The 26,141-nt window shown below is 45.3% G+C and overlaps 1 long non-coding RNA gene across 1 annotated transcript; it reads left to right on the forward strand.

Annotated features, from left to right (window-relative positions):
- The first annotated feature begins 10,945 nt into the window (after window positions 1–10,945).
- Window positions 10,946–11,420, forward strand: LOC144933834 (uncharacterized). The gene is made up of 3 exons (XR_013637097.1): window positions 10,946–10,984; window positions 11,152–11,243; window positions 11,347–11,420. It is a non-coding gene; the product is annotated as an uncharacterized LOC144933834 (long non-coding RNA).
- The last annotated feature ends 14,721 nt before the right edge of the window (window positions 11,421–26,141 follow it).

Raw genomic sequence — 26,141 nt, forward strand, 5'->3', positions numbered from 1 at the left:
CAGATGTATTTTCACAATTGCAACGTACTTTTTCATATTATACTAGCAGAAGTACCCGGCGTTGCCCGAGTGAAAAATATATTTCTTAATAACCTTACATATATACACAGATGGGCTGCTACCCCCCCCCCCCCCAGCCACGATCTCCTCGGCCGCTGTGCAGTAATATGTACGGCCTATAGTGTGGTGGGGTGTCGAGGCCTAGTACCGTGCAGAGCCTCCGGCCTCGCCTAAATTGCCCACCCGGCTGAGGCTGGGTACTGGGGCCGTTACCCCCCCCCCCCCCCCCGCGCTACAATAATACTGTCTATTCGCTATAATTTTATTATCTACCGACCCTATAATAGTAATTGCACACATTGGGGTGGGGGGGGAGTGAAGAGGACGTGAAACTTTGATGAATTTACCTCAGAGTCGGGTGTTAATGCGTGCGCATATTTTTAACGGGAATTAAAAATGGCGTCCACCCCGCAGCGAATGCGTCGCTACCCGTTGCCAGGGGCAACCGCCGTGGAAAACCAAACGGACCAATCGTGTCTCGCAAATCCCTCACATTTCGTCCAATGAAACTGCGTATGGTCCGGCGACACACAGACAGACAGACACACACACAGACAAACAGACAGATTTGCGATTTTATATATATAGATGTGACATCCTGCGCTTTCGTAATGTGAAATATTTAATAAAATCGCTTGATTTGTGTACCGTTCGTTTTTCACTGAAGATTAAATAATGGAGGATTTGCTCGAGAAGCATTACTTTTCGAGGATAATATTTCCACTGTGTTTATGGTACTGTACTTTAAAATCAGTCACCAACCACTTATTGTGTCTCTACAGGGAGTTCTCTGCTTGCTCAGAAGTGACCAGTCTATTGAGCTACATAGAGACGTGCAAGTTCGACCAGTGCAGAGTGAACTCCACTCCAGCTGGGTGCCCCAGCATCCAATCTGCAGCAGATGACTGTGCCATGCTGGGCTATTACGTGGACTGGAGGAAAGCCACCGAAGGAGGCTGTGGTAAGAAACGCCAGGACTCTCATGTACCCTTGCCCACGGCATTATTAATAAGGACTCTTACCTTGTACATATGTACACTGCATCATGTATTATGATGACTGACAGCATGTAATCGAATGGTTGGGTTCACAGACTTCGAGTGTCCTGTTGGAATGGAGTACAAGCCTGCAGGACCCAAACCTGTGGCATCCTGCAGTTCTGGGTAATGTGTGTTCCTATTATCAACTAAACAATGAAATATACAAAAGCTTTATGATCTCATCTTCATTTCTGTCAATTGTAATGTGGACGCGTAAAATACGTGTTAAATATGGAATTGTCAATATATGTTATGAATTGCATGTAAATGTCTATGTTTGTGCAATGCAGTGGCAGTGTTGAAATGACCACCGAACTCCGTGAGGGCTGCGTCTGTCCAGAAGGAACAATGATCTGTGACCATGCTTGCGTACCACTACCAAGTAAGATCACTGATATAGTTATCTTAACTATTGTCACTAAATAACACATTTTGCTATCGTCAGTATTTGGAAAATAATGGGGAAATGTTAATTATTTTCCAGCTTCAACAATACCTCCATCTACTACGCAAGAAAGAACAACCACTGTTACCTTTACCACGGAAAAACCATCAACCACTGAGGTGACAACAGCGTTCATATCCTCAGCCACATCTCTTTGGTCGTTGCCCACAATACCTGAAACAACTGCTGTATCTACAACAGTCGACAAAGGCTGTCGCTCTGTAAATCCACCACGTCAAGTAAGTGAATATTCTTAATGCCTTCATCTCTTGTAGCTTCCTTGACTTGACACTATGATTAATGCATGAAATACAAGATGCTACCATGTCATGAAAGCCATGTTTTTTCCGTTTTTTTCACGTAATTACTATTTTTATTAAGTTCCTCACACCGATTATCCTTCATCTTTGCAGTTCATGGAATCGTGGAAGGTTGACAACTGCACGATCGCCACCTGCAATGGCGGCGACAACATCTCCTACTCCACCAAAAAGTGCAGCGTCTCCAAGAAACCCAAGTGCCGCAACGCAATGATGGTGTACGATGCTGATGGCTGTTGCTACACCTGGAAGTGCTTCTGTGAGTATCTTTCTCGCTTTCTAAAACAAACTGAATGGATTGAAACGTTATGATAGTCTCGAAACACAATAGTAACGGATACTTTACGATCTGTACATCGTTCATGAGCTTCGCAAATTTTTTGCCGCATTAAGTTCATTGCTTAAACATTCCTGTAATAAAAACTTGCCTTCCTAAAAAATATAGCATACAATTTATTAGGTGACATTTTGAGATGGCATAGTGAATTGGAATTTACAATGCTTTGAAATATCATGAATTGATGATTTAGAATGTTGCCGTGATTTAATTTCTATTCATTTGTGTTCATGGTAGAATGTGTTCCAGTGCAATGATGATTTGTGCTTCTTCTGCCCAAAGGCAACTGCAAGGGATGGGGAGATCCCCACATCCGCACCTTCGACCAAGTTCTGTACGTATTCCTGGAAGACTGCACATACACCCTGGTGGAGGAGAAGGTTGACCGCCACCATCTCTCAATCATCACCGACAATTTCCAATTCTACCCTGGAAACCCAGCCTCCTTCCCCAGGGGCATCACCGTCAACTACAACGGCAACTCCGTCAACATGAGCATCCCAGCCATTGTCAGTAAAAGGCAGAGCATCATCACGGTAAGCATCACCGTTGTTTTTTTCCGCAACCGAAGTATGAAAACGGAAGAGCAAAATAATACACCTGAGATGCCTATGTTTGGACAATGCTAATTGATTGCACTTTTGAATTTATCCAGGTTCTCTACAACAATGAGCTGGTAACACTACCATTTTCATCAGACGGGATTGAGATTACATCCACAGATGTTATTGTGACGGTGCAAATTCCTGCAATCTACTCAACGATCGTCTTCACTGGCCAGATGTATTCTATCGATCTTCCATATGAGCTCTTTGGTGACAACACCCAGGGACAGTGTGGTAAGTGAACTCATTCAATTCTTTGGGGACAATTTTTCAGGTTGCATGTCCACAACATTTTCCAACATTATTGAAATGCATCGCAATCTTTTTTTCCTAAAATCTCTTGGAAATTGTCTATCAATGGATCCACACTCAAAGGCCCATTATTTTCGCGTTTCAGGAACGTGCAACAACCAGGGCAGTGATGACTGCGTGCGCAAGAGTGGGAAGTCGGAAGCATCTGATTGCTGCCCCGTCACGGCCAAGGAGTGGATGGTGGCCGATCTCAGCAAGCCACACTGCAAATCACCAGGGCCATCGGGCAGCGTGCCTTGCGAGACATCCACTCCAACCACTACAGCCCCTTGTGTATTCGACCACAAACTGTGCAAGGCCATCGATAAGACGTACGCAACATTAACCATGATTATGTTATAATAACACACGTCATTTTTCCAATTGCAATGCACTTTTTCGTATATATCTGACATCGAACGCTTTTGTAATGTGAAACATTGAAGAAAATCTCTTGATTGGTGTACCGTTCGTTTTTGCACTGAAGATTAATTTTCGAGCATAATATTTCCACTGTGTTTACGGTACTGTACTTTAAAATCAGTCACCATCCACTTATTGTTTCTCTACAGGGAGTTCTCTGCTTGCTCAGAAGTGACCAGTCTATTGAGCTACATTGAGACGTGCAAGTTCGACCAGTGCAGAGTGAACTCCACTCCAGCTGGGTGCCCCAGCATCCAATCTGCAGCAGATGACTGTGCCATGCTAGGCTATCACGTGGACTGGAGGAAAGCCACCGAAGGAGGCTGTGGTAAGAAACACCAGGACTCTCATGGACCCTTGCCCGCGGCATTATTAATCAGGACTCTTACATTTGTAATAAAGGTCGTTGAAGCGACTTCTGGAATCCGGTCTTTATTTGTCTTTCATTACAACACTCCTTCACGCTGCTGACAGACAGCGTGAGAGGGATAGAAAGAGAGAGACGTGCGCAGCCACGTGGCAGCCTGGACCCCCGCTCTCGCGTGGCCTCTCCCCTTCGTTCGTTCCAGTTCTGACCACGTGTTGTTCGTCTCCACCCCTATTTAATACCCGGGTTACGTGGTACGTTACCACCAATCCTGGTTAGCCTCTATGGAATCTTCCAGACTCCACCGTAGGCTCCTGGGACCACGCCCCTGACTCGTCTCCCCATTGGCTGTGGCTAAAGCCAGCAGAACCAATCCTCTACTTACAGCTGTAACCTCTCCATTACGTCAGGGCCACGCCCCTAGGCTTCACCCATTGGCTATGGACCAGGACCGGCAGAGCCAATCATCGTGACAAGTTGTGATCCGTCAACGACCCGGATATATCCTCACATTACACATTGTACATCTGTACACTGCATCATGTATTGTGATGACTGACAGCATGTGATCAAATGGTTGGGTTCACAGACTTCGAGTGTCCTGTTGGAATGGAGTACAAGCCTGCAGGACCCAAACCGGTGGCATCCTGCAGTTCTGGGTAATGTGTGTTCCTATTACCAACTAGACAATGAAATATACAAAAGCTTTGTGATCTCATCTTCATTTCTGTCAAGTGTAATGTGGATGCTTAAAATACTTGTTAAATATGGAATTGTCAATATATGATATGAATTGTATGTAAATATCTATGTTTGTGCAATGCAGTGGCAGCGTGGAAATGACCACTGAACTCCGCGAGGGCTGCTTCTGTCCAGAAGGAACAATGATTTGTGACCATGCTTGCGTCCCACTACCAAGTAAGATCACTGATATAGTTATCTTAACTAAAGTCGCTAAATAACACATTTTGCTATCGTCAGTATTTGGAAAATAATGGGGAAATTATGAATTATTTTCCAGCTTCAGCAATACCTCCATCTACTACGCAAGAAAGTACAACCACTGTTACCTTTACCACGGGAAAACCATCAACCACTGAGGTTCCAACACCAGCTGTAACCACAACCGTCCACGAACCAGTTACTAAAGTTGTGCTAACTACCACAACTCTGTCTACGGCTGGATCAACACCTGGCCAATCAACTGCATCCCAGTCACTAACAACAGCTCCTTATGTTGAACAAACGACCACAACCCCGCAAAGTGGTGGGACACCAGTCCAAACAACGATTTCAGAGCCACACCAATCTACCTCATCTGGTGAAACATCAACGGCTCCTTTATCCACCACAGCGTTCATATCCTCAGCCACATCTCTAGGGTCGTTGCCCACAATACCTGAAACAACTGCTGTATCTACAACAGTCGACAAAGGCTGTCGCTCTGTAAATCCACCACGTCAAGTAAGTGAATATTCTTAATGCCTTCATCTCTTGTAGCTTCCTTGACTTGACACTATGATTAATGCATGAAATACAAGATGCTACCATGTCATGAAAGCCATGTTTTTTCCGTTTTTTTCACGTAATTACTATTTTTATTAAGTTCCTCACACCGATTATCCTTCATCTTTGCAGTTCATGGAATCGTGGAAGGTTGACAACTGCACGATCGCCACCTGCAATGGCGGCGACAACATCTCCTACTCCACCAAAAAGTGCAGCGTCTCCAAGAAACCCAAGTGCCGCAACGCAATGATGGTGTACGATGCTGATGGCTGTTGCTACACCTGGAAGTGCTTCTGTGAGTATCTTTCTCGCTTTCTAAAACAAACTGAATGGATTGAAACGTTATGATAGTCTCGAAACACAATAGTTACGGATACTTTACGATCTGTACATCGTTCATGAGCTTCGCGAATTTTTTGCCGCATTAAGTTCATTGCTTAAACATTCCTGTAATAAAAACTTGCCTTCCTAAAAAATATAGCATACAATTTATTAGGTGACATTTTGAGATGGCATAGTGAATTGGAATTTACAATGCTTTGAAATATGATGAATTGATGATTTAGAATGTTGCCGTGATTTAATTTCTATTCATTTGTGTTCATGGTAGAATGTGTTCCAGTGCAATGATTATTTGTGCTTCTTCTGCCCAAAGGCAACTGCAAGGGATGGGGAGATCCCCACATCCGCACCTTCGACCAAGTTCTGTACGCATTCCTGGAAGACTGCACATACACCCTGGTGGAGGAGAAGGTTAACCGCCACCATCTCTCAATCATCACCGACAATTTCCAATTCTTCCCTGGAACCCCAGCCTCCTTCCCCAGGGGCATCACCGTCAACTACAACGGCAACTCCGTCAACATGAGCATCCCAGCCATTGTCAGGAAAAAGCAGAGCATCATCACGGTAAACATCACCGCTATTTCTTTTCACAACCTAAGTACGTAAAAGGAAGAGCAAAATAATTAATCTGAGATGCCTATGTTTGGACAATGCTAATTGATTGCACTTTTGAATTTATCCAGGTTCTCTACAACAATGAGCTGGTAAAACTACCATTTTCATCAGACGGAATTGAGATTACATCCACGGATGTTATTGTGATGGTGCACATCCCTGCAATCTACTCAACGATCGTCTTCACTGGCCAGATGTTTTCTATCGATCTTCCATATGAGCTCTTTGGTGACAACACCCAGGGACAGTGTGGTAAGCGAACTCTTTCAATTATTTGGGGACAATTTGACAGGTTACATGTCTACAACATTTATACACCATTATTGAAATGCATCACAATCTTTTTTTCCTAAAGTCACTAGTAAATTGTCTATCAACGGATCCACACTCAAAGCCCCATTATTGTCGCATTTCAGGAACGTGCAACAACCAGGCCAGTGATGACTGTGTGCGCAAGAGTGGGAAGTCGGAAGCATCTGATTGCTGCCAGGTCACGGCCAAGGAGTGGATGGTGGCCGATCCCAGCAAGCCACACTGCAAAGCACCAGGGCCATCGGGCAGCGTGCCTTGCCAGACTCCCACTCCAACCCCTACAGCCCCTTGTGTATTCGACCACAAACTGTGCAAGGCCATCGACAAGACGTACGCTGCCTCAACCTTAACCATGATTATGTTCAAATAACAGATGTATTTTCACAATTGCAACGTACTTTTTCATATTATACTAGCAGAAGTACCCGGCGTTGCCCGGGTGAAAAATATATTTCTTAATAACCTTACATATATACACAGATGGGCTGCTACCCCTGCCCCCCCCCCCCCCCCCCTCGGCCGCTGTGCAGTAATATGTACGGCCTATAGTGTGGTGGGGTGTCGAGGCCTAGTACCGTGCAGAGCCTCCGGCCTCGCCTAAATTGCCCACTCGGCTGAGGCTGGGTACTGGGGCCGTTACCCCCCCCCCCCCGCGCTACAATAATACTGTCTAATCACTATAATTTTATTATCTACCGACCCTATAATAGTAATTGCACACATTGGGGTGGGGGGGAGTGAAGAGGACGTGAAACTTTGATGAATTTACCTCAGAGTCGCGTGATAATGCGTGGGCATATTTTTAACGGGAATTAAAAATGGCGTCCACCCCGCAGCGAATGCGTCGCTACCCGTTGCCAGGGGCAACCGCCGTGGAAAACCAAACGGACCAATCGTGTCTCGCAAATCCCTCACATTTCGTCCAATGAAACTGCGTATGGTCCGGCGACACACAGACAGACAGACACACACACAGACAGACAGACAGATTTGCGATTTTATATATATAGATGTGACATCCTGCGCTTTCGTAATGTGAAATATTTAATAAAATCGCTTGATTTGTGTACCGTTCGTTTTTCACTGAAGATTAAATAATGGAGGATTGGCTCGAGAGGCATTACTTTTCGAGGATAATATTTCCACTGTGTTTATGGTACTGTACTTTAAAATCAGTCACCAACCACTTATTGTGTCTCTACAGGGAGTTCTCTGCTTGCACAGAAGTGACCAGTCTATTGAGCTACATTGAGACGTGCAAGTTCGACCAGTGCAGAGTGAACTCCACTCCAGCTGGGTGCCCCAGCATCCAATCTGCAGCAGATGACTGTGCCATGCTGGGCTATTACGTGGACTGGAGGAAAGCCACCGAAGGAGGCTGTGGTAAGAAACGCCAGGACTCTCATGTACCCTTGCCCACGGCATTATTAATAAGGACTCTTACCTTGTACATATGTAATGCGGGCGTAAACGACCTCCCGGAAGTGACGTCATGGGGGGAGGAGTTACGTCACGTGGGGGAGAGGGTAAGGGTCTATAAGGGGGGTAACCGGAAGCAGTCGGGAGTGATCGAGGACTGGGAAAAGTGAGAGGCCATGCAGGGCGAAGGGTGAGAGAGAGTGGCGAGGTCGCCACACACCCGAGCCACGAGGATCGGCACCGTCGGCCAACGGTGACCGACCCCGGGGCATGAGGAGCAGCGAGGAGGCTGCGGAGAGCAGCGGGTCTGCAAGGGAGGAGTCGGCAGCAGGGGTCTGCACGACGTGATAGCGGCGGGGCTGCTAGGAGGGAGTTTGGGCTACGTGAGCGACAGCAGCCTGGGGCTGCAGAGTGGAGAGTATATAGGGGAGTACCGTGAGGGAAAAGAGATCGAACCCAAATAAAGGACACAGGACAGAGAGAAGCGTCCAAGTCATTTATTACACTGGCGTCAAAGTGTAACGGTATGGCTAAACAACTGAGAAAAAATAATATTCCGTCTCCGGCATCGGCTTCATCTTCCGACGACGATGACCTTCCTCCTGCGGTGGATCTGACTCTGGCAGAGGAGGAGATCCGTGCTGGGATGAGTGCGGGTCCAGGGTCCAAGATGTCGCCGCGTCGGCGGACCAGTCTGCACCAAAGGACGCTGATTTGAGATGGAGTCAGATGGCGGAGCAACTTGAAACTCTCAAGAACGTGCTTGCACAGTTGTGTGCGCTCGTTACGCCGAGGACGGCGTCGGAAGGCGATGTTGGTGGTCCGCAGGAGCCCGGGTTGTCTTCAATGTCGACGCCATCAGCCACGCGGCATGAAGACGCCATCTTGGGCGTGGCGCACGACGAAAGGCGGGAAGCCGCCATTTTGGGCCCTCCGCGATGGAAGGCCGCCATCTTGTCGAGACCACGCTGCCACTCCATGTTGAACATGCCACCGGAAGAGTCAGCGGCTGGAGGGAACGCGCCAAGGCGTCGCAGTCATCACCTAACGACTGTCAAGGAATTCTCCATCGGGGGCGATTGGAGTGCGTTCGCCTGCAGATTTTTGGCAGCGGTGCGCTCGGCGAGGTGGACTGACGCCGAGGCATTAGAAGTTCTTCCGACTCTCCTTGATGATGAGTCCGTTAGATTCTTTCGCTCTATAAAAGCCGCAAAGAAGAAAACATTGCGTGGTGTGTTCGACGAAATGGCAGACGCTTACGAGCCGCCGGATGACGCTCATCGCCGGTTTGTGCAACGACAACGCGCACCCGAGGAGTCTCCGGTGGCATTTAGGGGCGCGGTACTGGAGCTGGCAATGGCTGCATACCCGGATATGGAGCCTGACCTGTTGGAACCTCTCATCCTGGGGAAGATGTTGGAGTTGTCCCGGGATCTCGGCATTCCCATGCCGGTGTGCGGTCACGAGAAGCTCACATCCCGGGCTGCGGCTAAGTGTCTGGACGCCCAGTTCAACCTGCGCTGGTGGAAGCAGGTTACGGCGTGGACGGGTGGGCCCATCGTCGAAGGGGGAGCCATGGGTTGGGACCCCAAGAAAGCTGTTTATGTGCCAGACGACAGGAGCCCGCAGGAGCTGTCGGCTGCCGCTGCTCCGTGGCCGGAGCCGCGGGCTGTGCCGCCGACACGGCCGCGTCGGGACGGGGCGCCCGCAGCAAGGCGCAACAACATCGACTGCTTCCGCTGCGGGCATAAGGGCCATTATGCCAGGGACTGCTGGGCCCGCATCCCGGGTCCGCCCCAGCAGGAGGCCTCGACAGCAGCCGCTCCAAGGAAGGATTCGCCAGCACAGACGAGCCGGCCGTGACGCGGCAGGGGAAAGCAGACCCAGATCGGGGTGCGCCTACCACGGCTGTGGAACCTTTGAGGCCCGCAGCCCTTCCTTCCCCGCCGCGGACACGATCGCGGGACGCCTCTGATGCTGCGCCTTCGAAAATAGGGGACCGGGACGTTGCCAGGCCTCCAATAGCGACAGACGAACTTCAGCCTGTCGCTCTTAAAACCCTGCCACGTTCCCGCTCGGCGGGAGGGCCACCGACCGTCCGGGACGGCCCGGCGACCCGCACCCGCTCGAAATCCCTCACATTTCGTTAATTATTGTCTTGTGTTCTTGTTCTTTCCGTATATTATCGTGTGTTCTGTGTCCTTTTTCGTATTCGGTCGTGTTCGCTCGCATTGCTTATTAGAGTTGTGTTCAGCCGAGGTCGGCTGGATTTTCTCTACGGGGGAGGGTGGTGTAATGCGGGCGTAAACGACCTCCCGGAAGTGACGTCATGGGGGGAGGAGTTACGTCACGTGGGGGAGAGGGTAAGGGTCTATAAGGGGGGTAACCGGAAGCAGTCGGGAGTGATCGGGGACTGGGAAAAGTGAGAGGCCACGCAGGGCGAAGGGTGAGAGAGAGTGGCGAGGTCGCCACACACCCGAGCCACGAGGATCGGCACCGTCGGCCAACGGTGACCGACCCCGGGGCAGGAGGAGCAGCGAGGAGGCTGCAGAGAGCAGCGGGTCTGCAAGGGAGGAGTCGGCAGCAGGGGTCTGCACGACGTGACAGCGGCGGGGCTGCTAGGAGGGAGTTTGGGCTACGTGAGCGACAGCAGCCTGGGGCTGCAGAGTGGAGAGTATATAGGGGAGTACCGTGAGGGAAAAGAGATCGAACCCAAATAAAGGACACAGGACAGAGAGAAGCGTCCGAGTCTTTTATTACACATATGTACACTGCATCATGTATTATGATGAGTGACAGCATGTAATCAAATGGTTGGGTTCACAGACTTCGAGTGTCCTGTTGGAATGGAGTACAAGCTTGCAGGACCCAAACCTGTGGCATCCTGCAGTTCTGGGTAATGTGTGTTCCTATTATCAACTAAACAATGAAATATACAAAAGCTTTATGATCTCATCTTCATTTCTGTCAATTGTAATGTGGACGCGTAAAATACGTGTTAAATATGGAATTGTCAATATATGTTATGAATTGCATGTAAATGTCTATGTTTGTGCAATGCAGTGGCAGCGTTGAAATGACCACCGAACTCCATGAGGGCTGCTTCTGCCCAGAAGGAACAATGATCTGTGACCATGCTTGCGTCCCACTACCAAGTAAGATCACTGATATAGTTATCTTAACTATTGTCACTAAATAACACATTTTGCTATCGTCAGTATTTGGAAAATAATGGGGAAATGTTTAATTATTTTCCAGCTTCAACAATACCTCCATCTACTACGCAAGAAAGGACAACCATTTTTACCTTTACCACGGAAAAACCATCAACCACTGAGGGGACAACAGCATTCATATCCTCAGCCACATCTCTTGGGTCGTTGCCCACAACACCTGAAACAACTGCTGTATCTACAACAGTCGACAAAGGCTGTCGCTCTGTAAATCCACCACGTCAAGTAAGTGAATATTCTTAATGCCTTCATCTATTGTAGCTTCCTTGACTTGACACTATGATTAATGTATGAAATACAAGAGGCTACCATGTCATGAAAGCCATGTTTTTTCCGTTTTTTTCATGTAATAACAATTTATATTAAGTTCCTCACACCGATTATCCTTCATCTTTGCAGTTCATGGAATCGTGGAAGGTTGACAACTGCACGATCGCCACCTGCAATGGCGGCGACAACATCTCCTACTCCACCAAACAGTGCAGCGTCTCCACGAAACCCAAGTGCCGCAACGCAATGATGGTGTACGATGCTGATGGCTGTTGCTACACCTGGAAGTGCTTCTGTGAGTATCTTTCTCGCTTTCTAAAACAAACTGAATGGATTGAAACGTTATGATGGTCTCGAAACACAATGGTTACGGACACTTTTCGATCTGGATATCGTTAGTGAGCTTCGCGATTTTTTGATGCATTTAGTACATTGCTTAAACATTCCTGTAATTAAAACTTGCCTTTCTAAAAATATATATAACATAGTTTATTAGGGACATTTTGAGATGGCATAGTGAATTGAAATTTACAATGCTGTGAAATATGATGAATGGATGGTTTAGAATGTTGCCGTGATTTATTTTTTATTCATTTGTGTTCTTGGTAGAATGTGTTCCAGTGCAATGATGATTTGTGCTTCTTCTGCCCAAAGGCAACTGCAAGGGATGGGGAGATCCCCACATCCGCACCTTCGACCAAGTTCTGTACGTATTCCTGGAAGACTGCACATACACCCTGGTGGAGGAGAAGGTTGACCGCCACCATCTCTCAATCATCACCGACAATTTCCAATTCTACCCTGGAAACCCAGCCTCCTTCCCCAGGGGCATCACCGTCAACTACAACGGCAACTCCGTCAACATGAGCATCCCAGCCATTGTCAGTAAAAGGCAGAGCATCATCACGGTAAGCATCACAGTTGATTTTTTCCGCAACCGAAGTATGAAAACGGAAGAGCAAAATAATACACCTGAGATGCCTATGTTTGGACAATGCTAATTGATTGCACTTTTGAATTTATCCAGGTTCTCTACAACAATGAGCTGGTAACACTACCATTTTCATCAGACGGGATTGAGATTACATCCACGGATGTTATTGTGACGGTGCAAATCCCTGCAATCTACTCAACGATCGTCTTCACTGGCCAGATGTATTCTATCGATCTTCCATATGAGCTCTTTGGTGACAACACCCAGGGACAGTGTGGTAAGGGAACTCATTCAATTAGTTGGGGACAATTTAACAGGTTGCATGTCTACAACATTTATACAACATTATTGAAATGCATCACAATCTTTTTTTCCTAAAGTCACTTGGAAATTGTCTATCAACGGATCCACACTCAAAGCCCCATTATTTTCGCATTTCAGGAACGTGCAACAACCAGGGCAGTGATGACTGCGTGCGCAAGAGTGGGAAGTCGGAAGCATCTGATTGCTGCCAGGTCACGGCCAAGGAGTGGATGGTTGCCGATCCCAGCAAGCCACACTGCAAATCACCAGGGCCATCGGGCAGCATTCCTTGCCAGACTCCCACTCCAACCACTACAGCCCCTTGTGTATTCGACCACAAACTGTGCAAGGCCATCGATAAGACGTACGCAACCTTAACCATGATTATGTTATAATAACACACGTCATTCTACCAATTGCAACACACTTTTTCGTATATATCTGACATCCAACGCTTTTGTAATGTGAAACATTGAAGAAATCGCTTGATTGGTGTACCGTTCATTTTTCACTGATGATTAATTTTCGAGCATAATATTTCCACTGTATATATGGTACTGTACTTTAAAATCAGTCACCAACCACTTATTGTGTCTCTACAGGGAGTTCTCTGCTTGCTCAGAAGTGACCAGTCTATTGAGCTACATTGAGACGTGCAAGTTCGATCAGTGCAGAGTGAACTCCATTCCAGCTGGGTGCCCCAGCATCCAATCTGCAGCAGATGACTGTGCCATGCTGGGCTATTACGTGGACTGGAGGAAAGCCACCGAAGGAGGCTGTGGTAAGAAACACCAGGACTCTCATGGACCCTTGCCCACGGCATTATTATTAATAAGGACTCTTACCTTGTACATCTGCACACTTGTTGCACACTCGAAATGAAGGACTTGGGCAGGTGCTCCAAATCGAGTGCAAGCACATTTATTTATTGTGGTTAATATTAATCTTGTGAAGAACAGCACCGTCACTCTGTAAAATGCAACAGCACGTGTTACACGCAGCAATTCTTCCGAGTCGCCATTAGCCATGTTACTGGTTTACACGTGTGGTAATTCATTAACCCTTTCTCTTAAACCCAATTCTACTACTGATAAACCATCTTTGTCTTTGACAATCACATTTGCACATCACTATTCGAATATTACTTTAATCCTAAGCTGTATGTCTATCTATATACCATCCACTTATATCGGTATCTTACACCCATTATATGTACAGTATGTGTACAGTATACGTACTGTATATCACCATTGTGCAGCTTACTACTTTACATGTGTTCTATTCTCAATAGCATTGCAAGTAGTCATACTCTGGGTACATGGGCATGGTTATAGACTAAACAGTATTAGAGTTACAGAATTACAATGACAGTAAGTAATTACAGTGCGTCATCCCTTTACAATGCACAGTGCTAAAACGCCTCTAATTGCATATATCACAAACGAACAATTCAAAGCCACACTTAAAGACTAGAACACGTCTAGAACAAGTCTAGAACATTTATATAACGATCAAAAACAACCTTTGGGTCCTTTACCTGTAAAATGCAACAGCACGTGTTACACGCAGCAATTCTTCCGAGTCGCCATTAACCATGTGACTGGTTTACACGTGCAGTTATTCATTAACCCTGCCAGCCACCTACAGGCCCAACTCAGTCATCACATGCTGCTGTACACATGCATTGATGCACTGCACAGCACATCAGGACTTTCACAGAACCACACTTTACTCCCTTGCTGCACAAGGACATACTTAAAAGAGTGATCTATTCCTAATGTGCCACACACTGCATCATGTATTATGATGAATGACAGCAATGGTTGGGTTCACAGACTTCGAGTGTCCTGTTGGAATGGAATACAAGCCTGCAGGACCCAAACCGGTGGCATCCTGCAGTTCTGGGTAATGTGTGTTCCTATTACCAATTGGACAATGAAACATACTAAAGCTTTATGATCTCATCTTCGTTTCCGTCCAGTATAATGTGAATGCGTAAAATACTTGTTAAATATGTAATTGTCAACATATGTTATGAATTGCATGTAAATGTCCATGTTTGTGCAATGCAGTGGGAGCTTTGAAATGACCATCGAACTCCGTGAGGGCTGCTTCTGTCCAGAAGGAACAATGATCTGTGACCATGCTTGCGTCCCACTACCAAGTAAGATCACTGATATAGTTATCTTCACTATTGTCACTGAATAACACATTTTGCTATCGTCAGTATTTGGAAAATAATGTCAAAATATTTCATTATTTTCCAGCTTCAACAACACTTCCATCTACTACACAAGGAAGTACAACCGCTGTTACCTTTACAACCGGAAAACGATCAACCTCCCAGAAATCAATTACTACAGTTGTGCAACCAACTACCACAACTCAGTCTACTGGTGGATCAACACGTGGCCAATCAAAATCCTCGACTTCTGCATTCACATCCCCAACCATATCTCATAGACCTCTGTCGACAACACCCCCTATGAAAAGCAAAGCATCTACGACAAAAGCTACTTCCACGGTTGTTCCGACTACTCGCTCACATGTCGAACCAACAATCACACCTGTAACTGTTCAAACGGTTCAAGCAACCCGGTCTCTCTCCACATCCACATTCAACAAGTCTTCCTCTGGTATGCTTAATTGCTTTATCCACTACTTGTGCTTACGTGTTTTGGTGGAGGATATTACATTACGGTGTGTCATTCTAACGTTGTTCACATTTCTGTGCAAATAAATGGAAACACTGAACATTTTCCAAAATATTTCATGTGCATTGTTATTTTACAGACGCACCTTGTGTATGCAAGATTAACGGTTTCACAGCTAAACCAGGCAAGTTCACGATTTACTATTCTCTGTTAATGCATATGTTGCACACTCGAAATTAATCAGCTGTCATCAACTATTTTTCCTGCTTAATTTGTATTTAATTCTAATGCAAACATATGTTGGTGTTTTCTTTTCATCAGTCAAGTATTTTTTTGTGTTTAGTTTGTTGTCCTTTCCCCCTCACCTCCGATTAGCACACGGTTGGCTACGTATGGTACAATAGAAGTTCAACATACATACAACCTCACTCATTGTCATTGAATATTCCTATAATTATTCATCACTATCTCTATGATATATCACGAACAGTTTTTTACAGTGAATAATATAAAACATTTTTGAATGCAGATGGAACCTTGCATGTCATCAAGGATGACGACGGCTGGTGTTACTACATGAGCTGCTCTTCAAACTGCTTTGCGATCACCACCAGCCATAGGCGGTGTGATACTGCTTCCACCAAGACACAAAACGCGACCTCACAGCCAACAACACGCCCTGCGTCGACGAGCGTGGCTCCCTCCAGCTCACAGCCATCCGGATGTTTCTACAAGGACCACCACTATAAGGCATGCACCTTGAAAATGTTAAATCTTGGGTTCACTTGTCTTGAACATATGTTGATGAATTTTGACATTCTCTAACATTACCTGCTGCACAAAATATGTTTCTGAAAAAGTTGTGAAGAAATTACGTAAAATCCAGTGTTTTTTTGGCCCATTCTGACACTTATCAACTATTGCAGGTTGGTGAAAAATGGCAAATTGACAGCTGCACCACAGCAACGTGCCGTAGTGGGAACCAAGTCATGACGGAACCGGTCGTCTGCCTTAACCCACCTATGCCCAAGTGCAGGAATCCCACCACAATGCCAGTGAAAGTGTACGATAACAACGGCTGCTGCTACACCTGGAAATGCAACTGTGAGCATTGGCGTCCAGCTGTACACCTCCACTTCTCAGATAACACAGTACAATGATGTATGTCTCACTCACAAGTTACTGCAGTATAGATGAAAATTGTATAAGGTTGAATCGGTGAACATCTACAGAATTTGAGAGTTGCGCCGTGTGCAAATTGGTCACTCGACGAAAATAAAATACAAACTTGCTTTGAGCACGGAAAACGAGAAGTAAGTGAATTCACGCGAGATTAAGAATCCATCACTGCGTGTGAAAAACGTCACCTTCCAAACATACCATGCTTATTGTGAACGGTTTGTTGGTCAGGACGTATATATTCCAGAAGGATATGCGACATTTTACTGGAATGGTAATAATTAAAATAGCCTCCACATACTACAAACAGCTCAGGATGTTACTTAGCTGAACAATAACTGGTACATGCAAATGAAACAAGAATTACGGGGACAAAAACCCCCACAGATGGAGCAACCCACACACAAGGCAGCTCAACCACTGTGATCATACACACATTGTCGATTGTGTTGTGATGTGTAATTGTCGAGAGTTTATGCAAGTTTTAAATCATGGATGAAATCATGCATCACAACGCTGCTTGTATGTGTCCAAACATAGGTCAGTGCCAAGGATGGGGAGACCCCCACTACCGTACCTTTGATGGTCAGAAATACATTTTCCTGGAGGACTGCACTTACACCTTGGTGGAGGAGAAGATCAATAAGTATGCCTTTTCAGTGCTGGTCGACAATTACTACTTCTACAAAGATACTCCGGCGTCCTTTGTAAGAGGCATCACCGTCAACTACAATGGGAATTCTGCAAACATCAGCCTCCCAGCTGCCAAGGGCAGGCAGACTGTTATTAACAAGGTAAATATACCACATACACGTCGAAAGAGGTGTCCAGATCCCCTGCCAAAACTATTGGAAATGAATGTACCCTTGATAGACATTTCAATCGTAATATATTTCAGCTGTTTTAATTTATGAGGGTAGATATTTGCAAAGGAAATGGCTCACCATTGGCTTTCAGAGTAATTTTAATGAGAAAATATTCCAATTTACAATTGGTGGAGGAGTCTTGCACTGATTATCGCGCTGTGCTATGAACCTGACCATCCAAGTTTTATTCCTGATCACGGCTAACATCAGTGCCAAGTGATATCAGAACCGGTTCTGCCCTTCCCCCCACCATCTCCCCATCACCTTCACCGAACGTACTGACATCACAGCATGGCGAAGTATAGCCAAAATCTACAATGACTAACATGGTGTGCAGAGGCCTTCATCCATTCATGGATTGAGAATGGCTGTCATTTTTTGTCATATAATGTACAGCCCTTTGTCTATCCACTGCCAGTTGAAAGACTCCTCATACCATGTCGGTTGTGGGGGTAGTTTGACCATAGCACATTTCGCTGGTCAGTGCGGGTTGGTGAATGGGAGATCCAGGAGTGTATCAGATATCACTCGCCACTGATGTTAGCCTGTGCTGGGAATCGAACCCTGGTCATTGGATATATAGCACAACTTTGTATTTTAAATGAGTATCTTCACAGTTGTCACAGCTGATAAAACTGCCCTGTGGTATTTGCAGGTGATCTTCAATGGGCAGGTAGTTGCCTTTCCATTTGTGGGCAAGGGTTTTGTCATCACGAATCACGAGACACAAATATTGGTGGAGATCCCTGCCATCGGCGCCTCGGTCTCCTTCACGGGCATGATGTTCACAGTGGATCTACCCTATAGCCTCTTTGGCAACAACACCCAAGGACAGTGTGGTATGTATATTTGTATTTGCACGATTTTGAATGTCCAAACCTTATTTTATTACTTTTGACATGCATGCATGCATGTCTGAATATATGACAGAACTTGGACAGATTCGCTGCTGTGTCTCGTCATCTGATGTATTTCAACACTCAAGTTATTCATCTTAGCAATCTCTTCACAGGTAGAAAGGATGCTGCTTTGCCCCTGAGAACACACAGTACTGAGAACACCTGATGGGTATCATATTTACAAGTGACACATTATTATCTATTGCTGTGCCATTTTTGTAATTTAATCCACTGAGGGTGTAGACCTTTAAATATTAATGTTGAATTCGTAAACTTTTATTTTAACTAAAGTATGCACCGTCCTATTCATTTGTGGACATCGTGATACACTGACAAGGGGTTTGTTTCACCCTGCGGATAAAGAAAATAAACTTATCATTGTGGGCCATCTTCCTATGGGCCGGCTGCAGATATGCTTGAACGCTAAAGTGGTTTTGAATTTCTGAACTTCGTCAGCAGGGTGTGACTTGCTATAAAACCCTGCCAAGTTGCCGAGGTTTTATGCCAGACCCCTCTTCAAACGTGGGGCCCTTTCAGCACAGGATAGCAAAATGACACAAAATTATACAAAGTGTATTATATGTTTATTATTGTGGGTCATAAACACAAACAAGGTGTGTTTCTGGCGAGGCTCTGCAAGGAGCTGTTGTAACATGCACAATTAAAATCATATTGAAGTGTTACATGTTGAAACAGCTTCTCATCCATACTCTTCTCATCCAATTATTATTAGGAAAATAAACAGGGCCTCCACAGTACAAGGAATGTGTCACTAACATTATTATGGCCTCATGTGACCATTGGTTATCCACATTTGAATGATTAAATTCGTAACATGATAGTAGGTTTTTACCCTTTTAACTGGTACAAAACTGACACCTTTATTTGTATCAGTTAAAAGGGTAAAAACCTACTATCATAATTTGCCACTGGTAAAAGAGATCTCATAGTGTAAATTCGTAACATGTCTGTAAGATGTTCAACTGCCCCCTGCACCTGAAATAAGGAGTCAACATCTATTGAGGTTGATGACCGCCTGCACTAGCTGTACGTACGTTGAACTTCTTTCGCACCGTATGTAGCCACACAATTAAAATCATATTGAAGTGTTACATGTTGAAACAGCTTCTCATCCATACTCTTCTCATCCAATTATTATTAGGAAAATAAACAGGGCCTCCACAGTACAAGGAATGTGTCACTAACATTATTATGGCCTCATGTGACCATTGGTTATCCACATTTGAATGATTAAATTCGTAACATGATAGTAGGTTTTTACCCTTTTAACTGGTACAAAACTGACACCTTTATTTGTACCAGTTAAAAGGGTAAAAACCTACTATCATAATTTGCCACTGGTAAAAGAGATCTCATAGTGTAAATTCGTAACATGTCTGTAAGATGTTCAACTGCCCCCTGCACCTGAAATAAGGAGTCAACATCTATTGAGGTTGATGACCGCCTGCACTAGCTGTACGTACGTTGAACTTCTTTCGCACCGTATGTAGCCAACCGTGCTAATCGGAGGTGCGGGGGGACAGAAACTAAACACAAAAAGCAGTTCTAAATAATTAGTTTTCAATCGAGATTTAAAAGTGCATAGCTCTAGTGGCTTCCTAATATCGGAAGGAAGAGCGTTCCAGACGGCCGCGGAAGTGCGTCTGAAAGCACGCTGTGCGGCGACCCGTCTTTGTTCGATGGCCAGTCAAGAGCCACTGCTGTCAGGATGACCGGAGTTCGCGCGATGGTTTATGCTCCTTGACGAGCTCAGCAAGGTATTGTGGTTCATTTGTGGCAAGCACTTTGTGTGCGACGAGGGCGACCTCGTAACGTATTCGTTCGGCGATCACTGCACGGACACGGTCGCACCTCGCTGCGTATGGTAACACCGGACGCAACAAGTGGCAGCGGTAAGCCCCTGGTCTCGTGTCTCTCGCAGGCACCTGCAACAATGCCCGCGGGGACGACTGCATGCGTCGGAGCGGCGTGGTTGAGGACGCCTCGTGCTGCGCCGTCACGGCTGCCGACTGGATGGTGCCTGACGCCAGCAAGCCGCACTGCAGAGCCAAGGCACCCACCGGCCAGAAGCCCTGTCCGTCCACCACGCCCACCACGCGTCCGTACTGCACCGCTGAAACCGCCACCATCTGTGACATCATCACCAGCAACAGGTGGGGGGATTTGTTGTGATGTATTGCTACTTTAATAAAATCCAAAATAGTCATTATTACTAATGTTTAACTCTTTAATTTTTCTTCTTGGTTCTTTCGGTAAAGTCACGTAGAAGGGAAGTAATAAAATAATAAAAATAAAACATAATAAAATCAAATAATTCTCACGACGTTTCGGCTACAACGGCTGCTTGCGTTGTAGCCGAAACGTCGTGAGAATTATTTTATTTTATTATGTTTTATTTTTATTATTTTATTACTTCCCTTCTACGTGACTTTACCGAAAGAACCAAGAAGATGAATCCCTGCAGTCACGAAAGCTTTAAATCGAAACTCTTTAATTGTTCGATGTTTCTGTTGTTGTTGCTTTTACGCTATTGTTCCTGTTCCTGCAAGCTTGCCGTTTTAGTTTACATAGACGTGTACAACACAGAAAACATTCGCTCTCAACTGATATACCCCCAAAAGTGCTGTTTGTTGCTGGCGCCTTGGTGTTTTGGGCATGCACTCAGCAACCGAGGTTTCGAGGCACAGTTGCACCTGCCACTGGCCCCTCCACACACGCCCCATCCCGACACCCCGATGTTTACCACCTGATTTCAACACACGTCCAGTACATTATTCTCACTGCGGAATTTACTCTTGTGAAGAATGCTTTTCTCACAATAAAGGTTTTTTGGGGGGGGGGGTTAGATCGCGTGAAGTATAAATCACGAATAATATTGTTCGCGAAAGCCTCCTGCGTGTTAATGTTTTTCTCGCTCTCCGCCGCGTTCTTTGCAGGGCGTTTGCTGGGTGCGCCGAAGCGACGGACTTGAGCGAGTTCTTCGACTCGTGCGTCTTCGACACGTGCACCGTTCCAACGGCCCTCGAGGTCGGTTGCGCCAGCCTGCAGGTGGCCGCGGAGCAGTGCGCGGCGCTCGGCTTCTACGTCGACTGGAGAAGCCTCACGCGCGGGATGTGCCGTACGTCGTTTCTCTGAGCTCCGCCAAGTGGCACTGACGATGTTTCGGTTCCCTTTGCTCTAACAATGAATAATAATAATAATCATTTAGCTGAGGCTGGTGGTAATTATCGGCAAAACACCGTACTCGAATTGTACATGTTGTGGGTTTACTCTCCAACAAACCGGTATGCTGAACTCGTAAAGAATTGGCATGTCCTGTTTACGTGACAACCCTAACCAATTGGCTGTGTCTGTTGGTGGCGGGTTTAACGACACATATATATTTATGCGATCTAACAACAAAAAAACCTATTATGGATAATAATTTAGTACATCCATTCTCATCGTGCAAGGCTTTCACAACATCGTTGTGTTTCACAGGTGCAGGCTGCGGGGGTTTCACAGTAGAGAGCGATGTTGCCACGTGTAATCCCGATTAAATAATTTGCAAGTATTTTTTTCTTTCTAATTTGGACCACGACAATGGCATACAATGGCTTACTCTTTCTGGAATGAATTCACGTAATCCTTAGCGTCCACTGTGAAGTATATGGCATGTATATTACGGTTAACACACTTGCAGTATTAACCAGGGCGGCCTGCCAAATTATAGCCGCAAACCTCTGCAACTAGATTGTAATGCAGATGACTTGTTTTTAAATACCTTTAACCATTTTAATATTGTGTTATTTTATTTTATTTAGAATACAACTGCTCATCTGGACTCGAGTACCAACCCATGCGGCCTAAAGAACAGCTCAGCTGTGATTACAGGTATATATATATTTTTATATCGATGCTGCATAATACATTACATTGTATCCATTGAAGCACCTGCTAAGGTTATTATTAATTGTCCCAAATCATAACCAAACTGTAATACCGATACAAGGCTTAATGATGTGTAATACACATTTATGTAATAAGCTCATAGCACATGTATTGATATGAAATATAAATCAATATGCTTGATCTTTTAACATGTTTTAATACCATTGTACTTTACACATTGTTCAGTGGCGCGACAATCCAGACTTCAATTGTAGAAGAGGGCTGCTTCTGCCCCAAGGGAATGAAAATGTTCAACTCACAAGCACAAACCTGCGTGGTGGAGTGTGGTAAGTGGGCATTTGTCCGTACAGGTGCCACACCTAGGGACAGACTGTCCTTAGCAGTGCAACGTAACGTTCCCTGCCAGAACCTTATGTACAAGAAGTTCTGATGGTATCCGTGAAACGCAATGAATACCACGTCATCAGTGACGCATGTGTGTACAAACACCTCGATTTATTACATCCGTCAGTTGGTCAACCACCGTGGAGAAAGAGCGATGAGATTAGTTCATCGACAGGAGTGAGATAACATTACAGTCGCAGCATAAGACTGAAGGAAGCTGACCGTAGGGAGGCCTTCATCCAGCAGTAGATTGACAACGGTTGATAATTCATAATAAACATTTTTGGGTTAGATCGCATTATTTATAAATGTGTTTGTGTGTAAATATATGGCACGGTATTTATAATTCACGTGTTTGTTTTTTTGTCTTCTCTCTCATAGGTTGCATGGGACCGCAAGGAACACCTGTGATGGTATTTGATAACAATAATAATAATGCATGTAGAAATAACATCATGATGACGCTAAATACCAATACAATTCACATTAAAGCTTGCCTATCTTTAAAGTATGCAAATTGTTACACGAAAAATGCCATTGAGTTAAATGCGACTACATACATCCAAGCATTTTGAAAGTTTTTGCAGACACATCATTCAAAATTGAAGGACAACTCAAGTTGTTTCAGAGCTTGTGAAACGCCCATTACGAATTGCGAATACCGAGCCTTAAATGACGAAATGCTTATGTTCACGATTTTCAGTTCGGAGACAGCTGGCAGAGTGACTGCAAGGAGTGCGTCTGTGACAAGGCGAGCGCCAGCGTTCAGTGTGCACCTATCAAATGCCCCAAAAATCCCGAGCACAGCTGCAAGCCCTGGGAAACACAGGAGCTCGTGACGGTTGACAAACACCCCTCATGCTGCCCCATCTACGCGTGCGGTAAGCAGATTTCGTGTGCAGAAAAGACTCGCTATTCTACAGATTGAATTGTCCGCGTTATCCCTGAGCACGTGAGTCGCTTTGACCCCGTCGTGGTGGCTTCCGCCTCATCTCCACGATTACTGGAGACGAGACTTCGCCGGCAACAGTTCTGCCTCAGTAGCAGGAGCAATGTGCTGCCTATCTACCACATCCTGCATGGGTCAAGTGGCTGCGTGGACTTTGGACCCTCCCCGCTATCTCTTTGGCATGGCCCAGGGTGTGTGGGTTGAGGGTTGAGAGCTTTTTTTAACTTCGCTCAAGTTACTTCTTTCATAGGTTATACTTAAATATGGTTTAAGGTTTGAAAACTTTGATGTCAATGCATATTTCGCACTCTTTCGCAATGTTTTTTCAACGCAAACCCAAGCTAGCAATGTGAACTGGGTGAGCGATGTTATTATGGGCGTGAGCCTCTTGCTTCGGCGTTGGCCCTGTGTCGTCACGGCTGCTTGACGTGGCTGAGAAGCGCGATGACCGCAAGGAAGCACGTCTGCCATGGGAATGTGCGCTCTTGGGCCCAGCCTGCTTCAGGAACTGAGCCAGCAGAGTTCCTAGGAGCTGCGGAGCTTGTGGAAGGGATGCGTCGGAGATAGCAAAGCTATCCAAATATGAACACCGACATGTGCTCTAAAGAAAACCAGCACGGACAGCTGAATTGCCTAAACAAGGGCAGGTGTGGTTGTTCGGGTGTGGAGTATTTCTATTGCAGGGTATCAGAATATGGTAGGGGGGTGGGAAAAATATAGTCCTGGCCCATGTCTGGATAGATGAGGCAAACTTGTGTGATGGTGTTTCTAATTTTATTTAAATGAACGCTCAGTACATCTAAAATACAAAACACTGTAAAATAGGGATAATTTTTTTCAACGTTTAAATAAATAATAGTTAGCAAAGTTTTATCAGCGCTAACATTTGTTTAACTCTCTTTTCAGTGCCACGCAGAGACATATGCTTGTATAAAGAGGAAATGTATCAGGTATGTGTGACAAGCATTTGAGTATACGCATATGCACTCGTTAAACAACATCTGAGGACATGTTTGTGATACATCTATGAGACAATTTCATCTTGCATTCGTCCATGTTTACACCTGGAACCAGTTTACATATGACAAACTGTGACTTTGTGTCAATACAGTCTTTTGTAAAAGCCACATTGATTTTTCCCCTTATATGCAGATTGGACAAACGTGGAACAAACCTGGAAACAACTGCACGCAATTTATCTGTACCAGCATCAATGAGCTCGCAGTGATGGAAGAAAAAACGATTGTCTGCAAAGAGTTTGACATCACCAATTGTATCAAGGTAGGTGCCAGACTGCCTTGAGTGATCACAGCTTTTAGCCACGTCACATCATTTGTTTACCAGACGTTAGTTCGCTTATGTCAACATCTCTTTTGTTCTGCTCTGAATATAGAATGCTAATGCATTCCGGTTCCCCCACCCCACCCCCCTTCTGAGAATTTTCTAAAATATTTGAAACGTTTTCTTTGTAATCATAATTTAGTCGATATTGGTGAGCTAAAAACGTAATTTTTAAAGGAGTTGTTTTTAGTATGTAGGTTGAAATATATGAATTGTTAATTGAAGTACTGATTGTGCTTGCAGGGCACAGTGACAACCGATGAATATGGATGCTGTAAGACCTGCTGTAAGTGCCATCATTTGCACTGTATTACTGCCACAGTGAAACATATTCATAACACCATATGCCACAATATTGCACGTGCGTGTAACTAGCAATTTTGTGGATTGCCAAATTCCTCAGTTTCATCAAACACGATAACATTTCCCACAAACATTTTCCATATCAATTGTTCAAATCAGCCAATCACCACTGAACATAATTTGTTAAGACTTCACAAATTAATACCGGAATTGCTTACATTTTTTTTGTTTCCTAACAGCTATTCCAAAGTTAGCATGCCGTATCTTTGAGCTGGAGGCAACTGTGAGCCGTCCCAGGTGTGAGCCGAAGAACATCACCCTCTCCACCTGCGAGGGCACGTGCGCATCACGGACATAGTGAGTACTGGACTTCATTGGTTCTGGTTTTCAATTAACCCAGGGAGCAGGAGTCGGCAACCTCTCAAAGAAGAAGAGACATTTTTTTTGTCTTTGAGTAAAATATTTCGAGAGCCGCATCAAGCGCAGAGCTACTAGTGCACATACAAACACATGGCAGGTATAATACAGGTTTTTTTGGGGGGGTTAGATCGTGTAAATATATAAATGTGTCGTTAAACCTGCCACCACCCGACACAGCCAATTAGTAAGGTTTGTCACGTCAACAGAACGTGCCAATTCTTTACGAGTACAGCACACTGGTGTGTTGGAGAGTGAAGCCACAACATTTACAATCTGAGTACGATGTTTCGCCAATATTTACAACTAGCCACTAGGGGGCAGCCGAAGATCCGCATGCGGCTCCGGAGCCGGAAGTTGTCGACCCGTGCCCCGTCTAACGTAAGATGCGCAGACTTACATAGGGCCC

Source organism: Lampetra fluviatilis, chromosome 8, assembly GCF_964198595.1.
Source record: "Lampetra fluviatilis chromosome 8, kcLamFluv1.1, whole genome shotgun sequence".
Lineage (NCBI taxonomy): Eukaryota > Metazoa > Chordata > Hyperoartia > Petromyzontiformes > Petromyzontidae > Lampetra > Lampetra fluviatilis.